This window comes from Palaemon carinicauda, chromosome 18, assembly GCF_036898095.1.
Source record: "Palaemon carinicauda isolate YSFRI2023 chromosome 18, ASM3689809v2, whole genome shotgun sequence".
NCBI classification, from domain to species: Eukaryota; Metazoa; Arthropoda; class Malacostraca; order Decapoda; family Palaemonidae; genus Palaemon; species Palaemon carinicauda.
The window spans coordinates 80,249,871-80,269,186 of NC_090742.1; the positions used below are offsets into that span (position 1 = coordinate 80,249,871).

The window sequence follows — 19,316 nt, forward strand, 5'->3', positions numbered from 1 at the left end:
CACATGAATTCTCAACTTCCTCCCCCATCTCACGGTCACTCGCATTTATTGGGCTTCTGATTACTGGGTATCTCGAAAGAGTATCGGCTGCTGAGTTTTTCTTCCCAGGGATGTATTTTACTGTGAAACTGTATTGTAATGTTTTTTCCTTTAATCGAAGCAAACGAGGATTTGCAATGTCTTTCAATTCTCTGTCCCCAAACACTTTGACTAGCGGACGGTGGTCAGTAACAAGGATAATATTGGGACACCCCAGTAAGAATAATCTAGCTTTTTGAAAGCACCATACCACGGCGGAAGCCTCTCCTTCAACGACTGCATAATTAACTTCTGCCGAGGTTAAATGTCTGCTTCCACAGAGGGCAAGCTTCCACCCCCCTTTGCAACAAAATGGGACTTTATCCTCTTCGCAACTGCAATGTTGTTGTAACACCAGAAATCCCATCCCATCACGCGACCAGTCAGTGATTACTGCAGTTCGCCTGGATTTATCATAGTAGGCCAATCCATCCCCAATCAGATTGCATAAAATTTCTTTAGTCTTTTCGAACGCATCCTGTAACATTTCATCCCAGTATACCTTTCGACTAGTAGACTTTTTTAGGAGGTCTCGAAAGGGTTCCATTAGTTGAGAGGTAGCAACAAATGGGGCCAATTGGTTTACGAGGCCAAACCAAGATCTTATGTCAGTGATGGTTGGTTGATTTGGCATTGGGAAGTTCTTGATTGCAGACAACTTTTCCTCACCTGGCTTGAAATTGTCCCAACCTAATTCATAACCCACAAAGTCTACCTCGCGTTGGCAAAATTGAAATTTTTCAGGATTGAGGGTAACTCCGTTCTCTTCACATACTTGCAAAAAACTTATCGTATGATAGAACGCTCCTTCCACAGTATCATCATAAAGGAGAACATCATCAACACATTTAGATTTTCTCGGAATGTCCGCTATTACATCATCAAAGCGCTTTGAGTATGCATCCGAGGCAGAGACATGTCCCATTGGGGTCCTACAATACTGGTATCTACCCCATGGGGATATGAAGGTAGTCAGGTGCCGACTTTCTTCATCTAGTTCCACTTGGTGGAAACCAGAATAGGCATCTATTACAGTTTTGTATGAACGTACAGGTACACCGGATGCCATGTCGAACGGGGCAAAAGTGTGATGAGTTTCTCTTTTGCAAAATTTGTTTAGCCTTTGGTAATCCACTGTTCTTCTTGGGTTTCCATTCCTTTTAGCCACTACCACCATTCGCGCACACCAATCGGTTGCAGTTCCTGTAGGAACGGGGCGGATTATTCCCAGTTTTACATCGTCGTCCAGCTGTTTTTTTACCTCTTGCTCCCAATGTTTGGGAATTGGAATTGGCGTATGGCATGCGTATGGGACTGCATCAGGGAGAAGGTGGATATGGTGTGGCTTTCCCTTCATTACCGGTAAAGGATTCCGTTTAGTATTGAATACCGTACCAGAGAAACGCTCCAAAATCCACCTTTTGAGCTTAGGTACGTTGGCCTCCTGAGAGGAGAACGGCAACTCTATGACGTCATGGTTGTTGCTCACATCACTGGTGACGTCATTGACATCCACACTATTGGGCCGTTCCCTACCAATATTATTTACTGATATCCCGTCTACCTTAACATGATGGGGAAAGTTCGCATCCACTAATCCTAAACACTTACATACATCTATAGATAGGTATAGCCTAGAGACACCGCACACTACTAACACCTCTATATTTAGAGCAATATTTCTACATAATGTTATTGTACAACGCACACTACCCAGTACTCTCATGGGTTTTTCGGCTGCGTGATTGACCCTGGCGTTCGAACGATGCAACTGTTTCACGTTCAGTCCTAATTGATGCAAAACCTTTTCCCCCATAATACAAACTTCAGCCCCAGTATCGGCAATAGCATCAATAAATGCCTCATACATTGGTACATCACGCCTCATTTTATGTTCAATTTTTACGCGTACATACGGTAGTTTTCCCGACAATGCTGTCACCTGCTGGACCCCACAATGTTGCACTAATGTGCATGCCGTCACTGACATAGTGTCGTCATCATGGTCGACTTCAATGCCTGCTGCCTTGTTATTCGCACGTTTTTTTCTGCAATATCTAGCTAAATGACCCTTTATACCACAGTTGTGGCAACACACTTCATTTGCATAGCAGCTAGATTTATTTTTCTCATGAATGCGCCCACAATTATCACATCTCTTACCTGACATGAGCAGCTTACTATCCTTCTGTCGACGAAAGTTCGATTTTACTGCCGCCACATCACTATGTTCTATTTCATTACTATTATAGGGCAGCAATTCCTTCCCCACCTTGGCGGTAATGAGTTTCTGGTTAAATTTGTTTGCCCCACTGTCCCTTTCAGCTGCCTCATATATTTCACACTTCTGTAGAATTTTGGCGACACTGTTATATTTCTCGTAGTCCTGGAGTATTTCTTGTTTCAATCCACAGTTATTTAAACCACTGGCTAACCTGTGGGTCAGCATATAGTCACTCATGTCATTTTGGCACTGAGGGCAGCGGAAAGCACAATCTAAAGCCAATTCCTGACACCGATGTACATATGTCTTCGCAGGTTCCATAGGCCCTTGCTGTGCACTAAAAAATTTATCCCACAGAATTGCACGATTTACAGACTTTTGAGTCACTTCTTGGACGGCATCCAATGCCTGATGTAAAGAAAGGGCTTTCCATTCATCGGCCGTATAACAGGCGTCCAATGCCCTTTGCAACTGATCATCGCAGTTCAAACGAATGCTCAGCACAGCATCTTCAGTTGCAACCCTGCCAATTTGGAACCAATCTGTCATTGACCTACGCCACTTCCTAAATGCTCCTTGTGACATTTCGTACGAACATTTGTCGGGCATAATTGCCCTCATACCTGAGGGGGCACCACTGCTCTGTCGCTGCTGCAAGAAAAGGTTTGCCATTGCATTTAGAAGGTCCTCATTCCCACCATTGATGCGGCCACGTGCAGCCCGTCGAAGGGTCCCTCTTCTTGGTGTTGTTGAGTATCTTGCACCCAACATCTTGAAGGCTTCACTGCAATCCTACTCACTGCGCCATGTATGCAGGTTGGGTATACTCAAACACGAGCAATGTGCAATAGTTATGTATTCACAATTCAATACATGGTGAGCAGCAATGCAATAACAATGTTGAGGGCACGCTTGCTCCAGCGAGACTGCCCCAGATTCAATATCTCCCGCCTTTAATAGATTATGGCGGGAATACAAATAACTTTCAAAGTGCATTATATGTAAACATCCTACACATTCATATCCACTCTACCTGCTAAATCATTTCTTACACCTGTTCTTACCCTCACTACTTCGTTCCTAACCCTATCTACTTAAGATACACCAGCCATACTCCTCAGACACTTCATCTCAAACACATTCAATTTCTGTCTCCGTCACTTTTATTCCCCACAACTCTGATCCATACATCACAGTTGGTACAATCACTTTATCATACAGAACTCTCGTTACATTCATGCCTAACCCTCTATTCTTTACCACTCCCTTCACTGGCCCCAACTCTTTGCATCCTTCATTCACTCTTTGACGTACATCTGCTTCCACTGCAACAACAGACCCCAAGTACTTAAACTAATCTACTTCCTCAAGTAATTCTCCATTCAACAGAACATTCAATCTTGCACCACTTTCTCTTCTCGTACATCTCATAACCTTACTCTTACCCACATTAACTCTCAACTTCCTTCTCTCACATACCCTTCCAAAATCTGTCACTAATCGGCTAAGCTTCTCTTCCGAGTCTGCAACCAGTACAGTATCATCTGCAAACAACTACTGATTTACCTCCCATTCATGATCTTTCTCGTCTATCAGTTTCAATCCTCGTCCATACACTCGAGCATTCACTCTCTCACCACTCCATCAATATACAAGTCAAACATACATGGTGACATCACACATCCCTGTCTCAGCCCCACTCTCACTGAAAACTAATTGCTCACTTCATTTCCTATCCTAAAACAAGCTATACTACCTTTGCAGAAACTTTTCACTGCTTGCAACAACCTTCCACCAATTTCATATAACCTCATCACATTCCACATCGCTTCCTTATCAACTCTTCCATACGATTCCTCCAGATTCATAAACGCAACATACACCTCCTTACCTTTTGCTAAATATTTCTAGCATATCTGCCTAACTGTAAAAATCTGATTCATACAACCCCTACCTCTTCTAAAACCACCCTGTACTTCTAAGATTGCATTCTCTGTTTTATCCTTAATCCTATTAATCAGTACTCTAACATACACTTTTGCAGCTACACTCAAAAAACTAATACCCCTTGAATTACAATCTCATGCACATCTCCCTTACCCCTAAGTAGTGGTACAATACATGCACAAACCCAATCTACTGGTACCAATGACAACATAAAACATATACCTCACCAACAATTCAGGACAGTCACACACCCTTCCTTTAACATCTCAGTTTTCACACCATCCATATAACTACTGTATATATGTATATATATATATATATATATACGTACATACATATATATATGTATATATATATATATATATATATGTATATACATATATCAAAATGTGTGTCTGTGTGTATGTAATTGTGTTCTAACACACACACAAACATATATATATATATATATATGTGTGTGTGTGTGTGTGTATGCTATATATCTCTACATCTCATAAGAATATATACTAAAGGGACTACTATTCGAATTAACAGCTGGTATTTAGGGATTAGGCTTTTTCTTTCGTTCCTTTCTCTAATGCGTCTACCAGTGATACTTGAGTTATTACCATTTACATGTTTCCCAGTTTAGATCAGCCGAGACAGTAGTTTTCATATAGTCTCCAAATTACTCCTTTTGCCACCAAGGATTCAGAACTGGGTGTTGTTTGTAGGGTGAGACTTCTCCTTTTGCTGCACAATAATTCAAAATTAAGTATATATATATATATATATATATACATACATATATATAATATATATATATATATATATGTATATATATATATATATATATACAGTATATATATACATATATATATATACACATATATATATACGTATATATATACACATATATATGCATATATATACACATATATATATACATATATATATTCATATATATACATACATATACATATTCTTACCTAGCTGGTTTAGTGTAGAGTAAATAATTTATTCATGTATTTTATTCATTTATTTCATTGTGTATCTAAGAGGTGAATAGCCAGCTTCTAAGGTGAGTTCCTCTCATGTAGGTATAAGTTTGGTATGTAAATTACGTAAGACTTTCGTCGTTAATTTCAGTGTATTCTTCATTCGTCGGTATATGTAAATTTACGTTAATCTTAAGAATTAACTTTTTATTTCACGTATTTTGTTACAAAGTCTTATGTAACTGTTTAGGAGTGTTATATGACCCTACAAGGTATGAACGAGCGCTTATGTAATTTATTTTATATTTTCATGAGGTATTGCATCATGTTTGTGAGAAAATACGCAATTCTTATATTTGCCATGTGTTTTCGAAGGTTCTTGAAAAACCCAGAGTTAGGTTCATCTTTTTTTATTATTCAAGGACAAAGGTGGGCAGAGCTAGCTGAAAGAGAGTCGTCTCGCTATTGCGTTGGTATGCTTCCGAGAATTTAATCATTGTCAACCTTACGCAATTAAGTCAGCCCCCAAGCTTCCAGATCTCTGACCTAGAATAATCTAGAAGTTACTAAGTCCATATATATGTGCCCCTAGGGATGCTTAGGGCAGAAAAGAACCAGCCTATCCTGTGAAAGAGCCAACATCCTCTCTCTCTCTAATGTCTCGAGAGTATCTCCTCAAAAGGGATTTTGTGCCCAACATATATCATGTGTAGTGTGATAAAACATCACTACTACGTTGCAAGAAATTTTAAATTTATTGTGTTGTAATGCTTGCTGGAGTTATATAAATTTGTGTAACTGGCCCTGTGTAAGTAAGAAACGTGAAGTATATTTGTATCGCTATCTGGTTACTTCGTGTGAGCTAAAATTCGTAAGTTTTTCAGTTACTTTATGTAATTTCTTTAAGAGTTTAATCCTTACCTTAAAGTATTAAAGGTTAAGTGTGTCAAGACTTATCAATTGTGTAAAATTTAATTTCCAGTGTAACAAGTGATTGTATAATTTGCATAAGTATTAATTTCTTTTGTCTTAGTCTAAGTTTGTTCAAATTTAATTCAAGTGATTTATTTTTTTATGTAAATTTTCTCAAAGTGTTGTAATTTTTATACAATATATCTATTTTGTTAAATGTGTATTATTTCAATCACCAGAGTTTATTTCAGTACTCACTTGTATCCCTGTTAAAGAATCAAAGTAGGAGGTTGTTTGAATACAGTAGTTCTTAATAATAATTACCCAGTTTTGTTTTGAGTGTACTTAAGAGACCTTTGGATATTCAGTGTTTTTATGCATTGTTGTCTCGCAGTTATATAACTGTCTCATATCTATGGTATTAATATTTTCAAGTGTAACAGATTTAATGTAAAAACAAACAGGTGAGTTTGGAACTCAAGTTGTTGTGTATCTTGCCAGCCGCAATATATATAATATTATATTTTGGTTCCCAGACACAGGACCATTATATATATATATATATATATATATATATATATATATATATATATATATATATATATATATATATGCATATGTATATACATATGTATATATATACATATATATATATATATATATATATATATATATATATATATATATATATATATATATGTATATATATATATATATATGTGTGTGTGTGTGTGTGTGTATGTGTGTGTCTGTGTCTGTGTGGATAAAGATGCTGTTATTATTATTACTACCTAAGCTACAACCTAGTTGGAAAAGCATGATACTTTAAGCCCAAGGACTCCAACGGGGAAAAATAGCCCAGTGAGGAAAGGAAATATGGAAATAAATAAAGTATATGAAAAGTAATGACCGATTAAAATTAAATGTTTTTCAAGAAAAGTATCAACATTAAAACAGATCTTTCATATATAAACTATAAAAACAGACTTATGTCTGCCTGTTCAACATAAAAACATTTGCAACAAATTAGAACTTTTGAAGTTCATCATTGGATACTGAAAACATTCCCGGGTCATTAGAGTGATTACATTGAATATTTTTAGAAAGCTGAGGATAGAAGTCATGTAGATCTGAATGGCATAAGATTTAGAAAGGTTAGCATATAGCTTAGAATGCTATTGGAAGTGACTCGAAGATGTAGAAAATGCAATAATGAAATTGAAGGAAGGAAGTACACCCAAGCTGATTGAGGGGCTGACCTTGGTTTGTAAGGTCTGTCTGGATGACAGATAGATTCTTAAAGAACGGGTTTGGGAAACAGTTGTTCCTTTTTATAAAGTTATTTGTGATAAACTGAACTTGTCCAATGCTCATTATGAAATTTGAAATAAAAACCCAATGCAATATTACAAGATAATTAACTGAGAAAATGGTCGAATGCAGAGGAAGCTGAGAATGTGTGGTTAAGTAGATGATGGATTGTTGAGAGTGATTAAAAGTTTTAATGATGATAGCAAAATGTGGGTTAGATTATCGAATGTGTAAGCATTGGATTTGAAACAATGTTGTGCTATGTTTCTGTGGACGTTCAACATCTTCACGTAATGAGTGATGTAAGAAATCAGCGAAAAGGCAGTGAATTGATTGTGGAATGACTGATGATTGCTGGTGACCCTGTTCTAACTATAGTCGCCACAGAGATTCCAGGGCATCATAGCCAATCATGTTGTCTCCTGCGTTAACAGCGGTCACAATACATCCCCTTAAAGTGATTATAAGTTAGTATATCATAAAATTTGTAGGGGAGGCAACATGATTGGCTATGACATCATCAAGGGTTGGGGCTTATTTTGCCCGGAAACTTTGTGGCAATTATAGGGTCAGAAGAAAAACTGTAGAAGCTTTTATAAAGTTTATTTGTCGTTATGAGAAGGGAAAGTTGAGAATTAGGTCGAGCAAGAATAAAGGATAAGATAAGTGAGATGAACTTATACTAGGAAGATAGAATAGCGAATATCGATATGGATGGTAAGAAAAATAGAAGTAGTAGACACGTATAAGAATATGAAAGTAAATATACGGAATGATGGTAAGATGAAAAAAAGAGAAGAGTCGGTGATTAAGTGAAACAAGAATGCTACGACACTTGAACAATCTACAGTAGCCTTGGTTGGAATATATGAGAGGATTGTTAATCAATTCTCCTTTGTGGAAGTAAAGTGGAGATGTTGAATATGAATGAAGAACAAACTTAGAAGCTGTCGAAAATAACTGTTATGAGAGAATAGTCAATAGGATGAGAAAAATGAAGAGAGTAGAAATGGTAAAAATCTTAGTGTAGGTGAGAGGATACATCTGAGTTTTCTGAGGGTGTTCGGTCATATGGAAAGATTGGAGGAAAGAATGGCCTCAAAAGAGCTGGATAAATGGAGTGAAAGATGTATTTGAATTGCAAGAATACGTACAATGCAGCGAGAAGTGTTTGATATAGTGAGGCTCAATGCACTACAGATATGGATTTTGTGAAGGTGTACGAATCAATTATTTGAAAGTTGTACTATAATGAGACTGGATCAACAAATTACAGGTATGGCATAACTGGCTAGTATCTTTTATTATCTCTAGCTGATTAGTGTTAAGGAAAATGAAAATAGCCTTATGTTGTATATATATATATATATATATATATATATATATATATATATATATATATATATATATATATATTCTTACGAGTGTAGAGTAAATACAATAGTTTATTCATGTATTTCATTTGTGTTTTCCTATGAGCATTGCAGTGGTTAATACCCAGCTCTTAAGATGAGTTCCTCTCGTGTAGGTATAAGGTTGTTATGTAAATTACGTAAGACTATTGATGTTAATTTCATTGTATTCTTCATTTAAGTCAGTATATGTAAATTTACATTATTTTTTAAGAATTAGGAACAAGGGCTTATGCAATGTTCTTTTATATTTTCATGAGGTATCGCGTCCTGTTTAAGAGAACATACGCAATTCTTATATGCCATGTGCTTTGAAACCTTTTCGAGTGCCCTGGTGTTAGCTGTTATCTTTTTTTTTTTTTGAGGACAAAGGGTGGGCGGAGCTAGCTTAGAGAGAGAGAGCCGTTCGAGAGAGTAATACTTGGTAACTCTGACGCCCTTAGGCCAGCCCCCAAGCTACCAGATCTTGATGCTGGAACATTCTGGAAGAATCTAAGTTTCATATAAAGGCAACCCAAGGGGTGCATAGATCAGATAGAGAATCCCAGCCTTAAGTCATAGTCATCTCCTCCTCCTCTCTCTCTCACACTCACATCTCAGTGTATTGTTTTAAAAGTGTTCAGTGAGATTTCAAAGTTTTGGAGTGATGAGTTTTTGAAAACATAGTGAGTATTTATAAAAATTCTCTTAGAGCTTTTGTAACTAGCCCTGTAATAACGTGAAAGGTATTTGTATCGTTATCTGGTTAACTATATTCATTGATTGTTAAGACTAACTAAATAGTGTGGAAAATTCAATTTCAAGTGAAGCAAGAGATTTTATAATTTTTATAAGTATTATTTCTTTTGTCTTAATCTAAGGTTAATTCAGATTCAATATTTCAAATCAAGTGATTTTATACTTTTCAGATCGTAACATTTTTGTCCTAATCTAAATTTTGTTCAGACTTAATATTTTGAGTGATTTATTTGTTTCATGTAAATTCTTTTCCAAGTGTTGTAATTTATATAGAATATATTTACTTTTGTAAAGAGTGTATTATTCCAACCACCAGTGTTTAAATTTGTATTCGCTCGTACCACTGTTAAAGAATCGAAATAAGAGTTCTTTGAATAAGTCTAAAGAATAATTACCCAGTTTTGTTTTGAGTGTACTTAAGAGACCTTTGGATATTCAGTGTTTTATATATTGCTGTCTGGGAGTTATATAACTGTCTCTGAGTTCGGGTATTGATATTTCCAAGTATAACAGATTTAATGTGAAAGCAAACAGGTGAGTTTGGAACTAGCGAGGTTGTTTAGCCTGCCAGCTGTAACACAAATATAATATTATTATTATTATTATTACTTGCTATGTTACAACCCTAGCTGGAAAAGCAGGATGCTACAAGCCCAGGGGCTCCAACAGGGAAAATAGCTCAGTGAGGAAATGAAACAAAGAACAATAGAATATTTTAAGAAGAACAGTAACAGTAAAATAAATATCTCCTATATAAACTATAAAAACTTTAACAAAACAAGAGGAAGAGAAATAAGATAGAATACTGTGCCCGAGTGTACCCTCAAGCAAGAGAACTTGAAGTATTGCTGCAATGGAAGCATCAGAAATAAAACCCTAAAGAATGAACTGGACCAGCATAACATATTCATAATATATATTTTTGGTTCTCATATCCAGGAGCCATCATATAATATATATATATATATGTATATATATATATATATATATATATATATATATATATATATATGTATATATATATATATATATATATATATGAGAGAGGGGTGATAATAAGTATGTATATGTATTTCATGTTATGTAAGCGACGAAACATTACAGGAGACTTTTCCCGAAAAGGTTTACATATATACATATATATATATACATATATGTATATATACTGTATATATATATATATATATATATATATATATATATATATATGTATATATACATTATATATATACATATATATATAATGTATATATACATATATATGTATGTATATATACAATATATATATATACATATATATATTGATATATATTTATATATATATACATACATATATATACATATATATATATATATATATATATATATGTATATATATATATCAATATATATCCATATATATATGTATATATTTATATATTGTATATATATATATATATATATGTGTGTGTGTGTGTGTGTGTATATACATACATTATATATATATATATATATATATATATATATATATATATATATATATACATATATATATATATATCCAGTCACTTGCTCTTTATCATATAGAGGAGATAATGTGTGTTTCTTTACAAGTGTGCATCTGTGTACGCGTATAAGTTATCAGTAAAAGTTAGAAAAAGTTAGGTTAATAACGCCCTTTTAAAAGCAGAATTGTGAAATCCTTTATTTCTCACGTCTGATAACTGAACGCAACAAAAATCTCTCTATTAAGGATAGCTGAAGATATTGGCAGGCAACCCCATCAACACCCCCCCCCCCCCCCCCCCCCCCCCCCCCCCCCCCCCGCCCTAGCCCCACACACAACAAAAATCCTGAGGGGCAAGATGGGCGTGCCGGAGGCTATGCGATGTTGGCAGCGGGAGCGCAACTGTCAACAAAAGATAATGGTGCTTGCACTGTTGTCAACAATAACTGTGCTAATAACACGTCGTGGTTTGGTATTCTCCCGAAGGGAGAGATTATGTATCACCAATGAAAACAGTGGAAAATCTGGACTGTAGATTAATCTCGGTTTTTAGCGTTTAAGTTTCCTTCGGGATAATCGTCATCGTGGGATTTTTTTGTTGGGGAGGGGGAGTATTAAACACAACTGAGCTTTATGAACCTTTTAGTTCGATTTGTATATTTCTAAGACATTGGCTCCTATCCTGAGTTTTCATAAAATCATTTCTATAATGAAAATAAATTTTGTCACTTATAGAAGATCTGTACTTTTAAAAAAAATATCCCAATTTCGATATTATATAAAATGTATCATTATAAAGACTGAGCTTTACAATATTTGCATTTTTCAAAGATATGAAATTTGAAATATCTCCTCAAAATACTCCGTCAGGGATATACTAAATATGTCATGAACGCGTAAGTAAATATGATGTCACAATATTTTTAAATTGAATATTAAAAGAATATAAATGATTTTTCACCAAGTATTTTTGAGCATTCAAACTAACAAAATGTTTTTTTTTTTTATTACAAGAACAAGCAAAATTATGATTTGGAGGAGGGTGAAACTATAAAAAAGCACTGTTGGTTCTATTAATTTAATTCTATTTGGTCTACAAAATAGGGCCAGAAAGCATTAAATTCATATTGATATAGAAGGAGCTATTGACTTGTTTACCACTTGAAAAAAATTGAAACCCCAAATTTACGATTCGATCACGTCCAATCCAAAGTATACAGAGTCGCGTAATTTCTAAGTACATATGAATTATTTAGACTAATTACTAAAACTAAAGACAAAGAAATTGGCGTTAAGAAATGGTACTCACACAACTAACTCACGATACCCGATGATATATTAACCCCAAACACTAAACAAATATCTTTTGGCTATCATAAACTGAAAACGACATTGAGAGCATAACGTAACACCAATGATCACAAACACTTGTTTTTTTAATCTGTCAATGATCAGGAACGCAACTTTTCACTGTCAAAATGTTTTTGTTAACTGATAGAAAAGTTGGGTGAAAGAGTGAGGAACAGTTAGGTAGCTATGCATTGTAGGGAATATTTTGGAAAGTGAAGTATTAGTAGAAAGAACTTAAAGTGTGGTTCAACCACAACTTTATCTTTAAGGTCAATTTTTCTTGTTATGGTCTTAAAGTTGATTCAATACAATAATTTCTTGTTTTTCTTTCACTTTTTCTTTTCTAGTATTCCTGGCTACTGGCGTATTTTTTTTTTTTTTTTTTGGAGGGGGGGTCTATAAAATGACAACGGTCTGTCCTACTATTTCAACCAAATGATACAAGCTAGGGATATGTAGGAAGTACTGTTCTTCCATGTCTATTTCATGGTCTAGTGCAATGATCTAACGTTTAAGGCTTTCTGATTCCAGTTGGCATCTCAGTTTTATTTCCTTAGTTTGTTATTTCGAATGCTCTTATTTTCATTCTTTTTTTTTTTCTTTTTTTTTCGGCGTGAACTGAACGAGCACTAATTGACGGTTAGAGCAGGTTTGCTTCAATCAAAAGCGTCATTATGAAAAATATTTATTATCGAATAAGGTTATAGTAATACAGATGTTTAGGAACCGTCCTTAAACCAGATCACACTTATGGATAGAAATTTTAGTAATGGTTGAATGTTAGGTAAAACTATCACTGCATATTGATGTACTCATTTGTGAAGCAAAAAGATAGTCTGACCTGCTATGAATAATTAAGTTTTCAGGAACTACTCATGATGAGGTAAGCAGTCACATTCAAACGTCCGCAACCTTGAATTTGATTTAATGAATATAATAAAATATAGCAAGTGGGAGCTGATCAAACTTCCCCATTGCCGTTGTAAGTTAAACGCAGAAGTACTCTTAACACTCTCTAACGATGGGCACTGGCGCCAAAGGATGGCGTTTTCCTGGGGAGTGGGTCCACCACCCTATCTGACAACGGGTGGCGACAGACGAAGCTAAGGAGAGATCGTTTGCTTGGGTGCAAGAACAAATTTCCGGAGGAGGCGTAGCAGAAGGGTGTTTGGGATCGGAAGCTGTTGCCATGGTCCTAAGGGCGGGATTTCGAATGAGTAATCTTCTCTACTCCTCAAACAGAAGTGTCCAAAAGGCAGTCACCACTACCACCGTCAGCATCATCATCATCATCAGCAGCATCAACAGCAGCAGCAGCAGCAGTAGCAGAAGCAAAATCAAGCAACAGCAGCAACTGAGCGGGCGAGTGGCCAGTGTGTGGCAAGACGTGGTAGTGTTAGTGTGTGTCCCAGGTGCTTTCTCGAGCGCTTCTCTTGTCCCCATCGCCGCCGCAGCCGCGTTGTTTCCCACCATCCAAGGTAACCAAGAAGTTTTCCCTTGGCTTTTCTGCCTCTCTTCACACCTTTCTAACATATTATGTGCTTCTAATGTCATGTCTTAGCTTTTCCATCCTTCTTTTAGTATTGTTGCACTTTTTTCCGTCCTTACGTAGCATTATGTTATTTTGTTCTCACGTTATCTCCATGCAAACTGCTTCCTGCAACTCGATCTCTTTCTTTCCTACTTTCTAAACTCGCAGGTAATTCTTCCGGCAAATAACATACTGCACTCTTTGTTCGAGACTTAAAAAGAACTTTCCACAAACCGCACTGCAGCTTGCTAAAAGGTAAGGAAGGCATCTGAACTTCATTGAATTTTTCCCCGAAACGATGTGAAAATGAAAACGAGGTCACCTGCTAATCCCAGCTAAATATCAACAGTTACTCTCTTAATGAGATGGAAAACAACAGAAGAAAACTTTCCTCTCTTCGATCAGTCAGCGAAGCTATGGAAAACCCGTAAAAAGTTAGCCATGGCAACAAAGAGAGAGAGAGATAGAGAGAGAGAGAGAGAGAGAAGAGAATTATAAGACAACTTGATATTTAGCCGTTGTGCAATAGTGTTATTTGAGTAGCATGTGGATAAACGCAGGACTTGTTGGTGCTGGAAAGTTTTGAAACGCCGAGACACTCGCTGTCGGTGTTGCCATTGTTGCTGTGCTTGCTGTCGTTGTTACTCCTTGCATTGTTGCTTGCTGTTGTTATTGATCATGTTATTGATATTCGTATGTTCCGGTCGTTTCAGAACATTGTCTCTTCCTGATATCGACCTTATCTAAAGTAACCTGTGGAGAGCAAAACTCAGAGGAAGTGTTATGGGGGTGGGGGTGGGAAAGGGAGGAAGCACCCTACGTAGGAACAAGGCGATAGGGAAGAGGTAGGCCGGGAGGGGGAGGGGATTCCCTCCTAGGATAGGCCTTCTAAAGTTTGACAATCGATACGAGGGAGTTTACTTGTTTGCTGTTTCCCTGCTCCCGAGGCGGTTTCGTCTTTATTTAGAGATAGGATTTATAGAAAGTATAATGTGTGACCAGTGTAATACTTTGATTATTTATTGAAAGGAATGCTTTGATTGTTTCCCGTGAGGAATGCTTGGAGGTAAATATGACGATTGACTTTGCTTGTTTGGCACTAAATTGGAGCGTGGGGGAAATAGGTAATTAACATTTGTGGACGCGTATGAAATATGTCTTCACTGTTTTATTGTGTGCATGTATATATATGTTGTACTGTGTATTATATATATATATATATATTGATAATAAAGTATATATATATTGATAAAAAAGTATATATATATATATATATATATACACGCACACTCAATTGGATATTTGTAAATTGTCTTTGTAAGTAATGAAGGATAATATATAAACTAAAATCATATCTAAAATCCAAACGGAACTTAAGTAATTCTAGTAGTGGAGCATTCCAGAGCTTTTCTCGGCTCGGTTCATGTTCTCTCTCCATATATACTGTATATATATATATATATATATATAGTTATTGTGTTTGTCAAAAGTATTTTTGTGTTTTGCAGTATTTTTAAGTATATCGCGTAAATAAAGTACTGTATGTTATGTGCGTATGCATATTCATCTAGTTAACACATGGAGTCCTTAACTTAGGGGAATAGTTGTGTAAGTGAAAAAAAAATTCAATGCTCATACACTTGCATATATACATAGATATTATGTACAGAATATATATGCATATTTATACATAGAATAGCATATACATACATACATTCATATATATATATATATATATATTATATATATATATACTGTATATCTATATGCAATACCATATATATATATATATATACTGTATATCTATATGCAATACCACATATATATATATATATATACTGTATATCTATATGCAATACCATATATATATATATATACTGTATATCTATTGTTTGTATATTTATGTATATATATATATATATATATAAATGTATATATGTATATATATATATATATATATTACTGTATATCTATATGCAATAGCATATATATATATATATTGTATATTTACGTATATATCTATTTATGTATAAATATATTGTATATTTGTGTATATATAAATATATATACATATATATGTATATATATAAATATATATATTTATGTATATATACTGTATAATTACGTATATATATATATCTATATCTATCTATGTATATATATATATATATATATACAGTATATACACACACTAGCCGTCAATAATTTACAGACTCTCACACCCACACACAGATTAAACCCTTTCCACCCCTTTCCTAACTACAACCCGTTGGTTCGGCAATCTGTGAGAGAATGTGATTTCCCAGTGTACCTTTCGTGGGTACTCCCACTCTCCAGGCTGTGACAACTCCTCTTCCCCTTGAGCGTGATACACTTGTTCTTTGTCATACAAGGGCCCGCCCCCTAAGCGTAAGAGGAAAGAAATTTTATGTATATATATTTATATATATATCCAGACACTTGTTCTTTATCATATTAGTGAGAGAGAGAGAGAGAGAGAGAGAGAGAGAGAGAGAGCCAAAACTAGAAAACAGTAGCTCAGAATGTGTCCTACGCTCAACACAAAATGCAGGTAGATAAGACAGACAAACAAACAGGCAGTCAGGCAAGCGTTGGAAGCAAGCAGAGGCGGGAGCAAGAGAATGCTTGCGAGGCGCAACTTTATTAGTCTAGTCTAGCAATAGCAGTCAATGTACGTGTTAGTAACAGTAGAGGAAAAGTACAGTAGCAGACAGCGAGCCAGACGGGCTGACGGGGGCCTGACCAGACAGGAGGGATGACGGCTATTTCCAGACGGACGAAATATATTCAGAACCAGACGAAAGGATGATGGGGAAATGTTTTAGGTGGAAAAGAGGAAGAGTAAAGAGAAGAGGAGTGAAAGTGGGAGGGAGTTAGAAGACAGAGGTAGTGTGTGAAAGAGGGAGAGAGAGCCCGCGTGTAAGAAATTGTTTGTTTAACCTCTTATTTCACGATTAAAGGTTAATTTGCTATTTAAGGGAAGATAAGCGAGAAGCAAATGAGGAGAGAGAGAGAGAGAGAGAGAGAGAGAGAGAGAGTGAGAGTGTGTGAGAAGGGGAGGGAGGGGGTGAGGGGACGTCTGCGACTGCGGGAGCCGCATACCACTCACCTGGTTGAGGGAAATGTTGGGGTTGCGGGGGAAGTCGGAGGGGAGAGACAGAGGAAAGCAGAACTCCCCTCACCCGCCCCTTTGCCGTGGCCTCTCTCTCTCTCTCTCTCTCTCTCTCTCTCTCTCTCTCTCTCTCTCAACCCTTAGCCGACGTTTAACCTCCTCGTCACCACCTGCTGAGGCTGTAGCACTTCACTGTATCACGTAAGCAACTCTTTTGATGACATATTTCTGGACGATTTAATTTCAAGACTCTCTCTCTCTCTCTCTCTCTCTCTCTCTCTCTCTCTCTCTCTCTCTCTCAAATTGCTTTTCAAACCTCCCCCAAGTGCCACATGCAAGTGAAACAAATAGCTATTTCTCGACTCGAGGCGTTTATATAGTTGACGTAGTTTTTAATTCCTCGTAGCAAAACAGAACATGTTTTCAAGGACGTTTAACTAGCGTGACAAGAGGATCATCCATCTCCTCCCCCTCCCCTCTCCCTTCTACTTCTTGTTCCTCTTCTTTTTCTTTGCCGGTAAAGCACGATATTTATCTGGCCACTTCCTGACTACCGGTTAACGCAAGAGTCGTCTGTTCAGCATGCTCTAGAATGGCTGCGTCTAAAGCATTCCAGATGTACATTCATTCCCCAAACTGTAAAGCTTTTACTGCATCGCCCAACCCCGTGTCTCGACTTAATTTTATTTCAGGGGCGTTGCATCCTGTATACCAACACCCTGTATACGCTTCCCCTTCCCTAGATGAATTGCGCCATCTTTCAAATGTATCATGTATCTCATTAATTGCATTCCTTCTATTCCCGTATTCTGAAGATGCACTGGCAATCTAATTACTAAAGTTTAGCAGGAATAGTGAGTAATAATGCACTCCTTACGAAGATTTTATTTTTCCCTGTTGGAGCCCTTAGGCTTATAGCAGCTTGCTTATCCAACTAGATTGTACCTTAGCTAATAATAATAATAATAATAATAATAATAATAATAATAATAATAACAGGTCTTTTGTTTGGGGCCTTGTATGGCCAAGGCAACTAGTGTAGTGAAGTGTTTCTACTGTGGGGGAAACCTTGCCAAGAGCTTGTTCCATTTAACAGTTGCTGTCCCTTGGTAATAACAGGAGTATTCATGGATGATTTTATTCCTGCTGAACATTCTTTTATGTGCTATCAAAATGTGCAGATGGTTTTTTTTTTTAAGGAAGAAAGTAAAGTACTTTGAAATTAATTTTCCATCGTGTACTATTCCTTGATCTTTTAATTGCCCAAGTTTAAAAAATTTTCATTGCTATTATACTTTTTATTTGTACCGATAGCTATATAAATGAATATTTTTTTTCCTGTTTCAAGAATAAATTTACCATCAATAATAAAACCAATAAACACTAACCTGCAACCACTGTATTTTCAACAACGTACTAACTTGATGCCACAAGCTAGTGAGTTTTACTTCAATTTTAGCATCTGCTATTTCCAGCTCTTTATGGCACTTTAACCAATACCAGTCTGAGGATCTGAATACTTTTATGAGTTTTCCTAATAGGAGGGATTAGATCTTTCATCCCCAAGTTGATTCTTGTGATGGTGTGCTGCATTAGTAACAGTGTTGGTAGAGTGAACGCCGATACTAAATCCTCTTTCTGGTCGTTTAGCTTTCTGTTTACGCTATGTTATACCCTTAATCACTTTTTTATTATTCTGTTAGAATGGATGTACAAAACATAGGGTCTCTACTCTACTGCCTAAGGTTGTGGTGGCCTATTGGAAACGTCCCTGCCTAGCGTTCTGCTGGACGGGAGATAGAGTCCCGCTCAAACTCGATAGTTTCTTGTAGTGTCATAGTGACATACCATGGTCTTTCTCTGTCTTGGGGTAGAGGTCTCATGCTTGAGAGTACACTCAGGCACACAATTCTTTCTTATTTATTTTCCTCTTTTATATATATATATATATATATATATATATATATATATATATATATGTTGTTAATGTTTATGAAAAATTTCATTTGAATTATGGATTACTTTTCTTGTAGTTTCCTTATTTCCTTTCCTCACTGGGCTATTTTCCCTGTTGGAGTCCTCGGGCTTTTAGCATTCTACTTTTCCAACTAGAATAATAGCTTAGCAAGTAATAGCAATAATAATAATAATAGTGTCTCCAACTTTACCATCCTTTTGAGCTAAGGATGGGGGCTTTGGGGGAGTCTATAGGTCTAC

The 19,316-nt window shown here is 36.1% G+C and overlaps 1 protein-coding gene across 4 annotated transcripts in view; it reads left to right on the forward strand.

Moving 5' to 3' along the window:
- The first annotated feature begins 12,849 nt into the window (after positions 1-12,849).
- Positions 12,850-19,316, forward strand: part of LOC137657908 (protein abrupt-like) — a 417,288-nt gene continuing 410,821 nt past the window's right edge. For all 4 annotated transcript variants that reach the window (XM_068392551.1, XM_068392554.1, XM_068392552.1 and 1 more), the window contains exon 1: positions 12,850-13,913. The gene's annotated coding sequence lies outside the window, so the exon portion shown is untranslated. The remainder of the gene's footprint in view (positions 13,914-19,316) is intronic.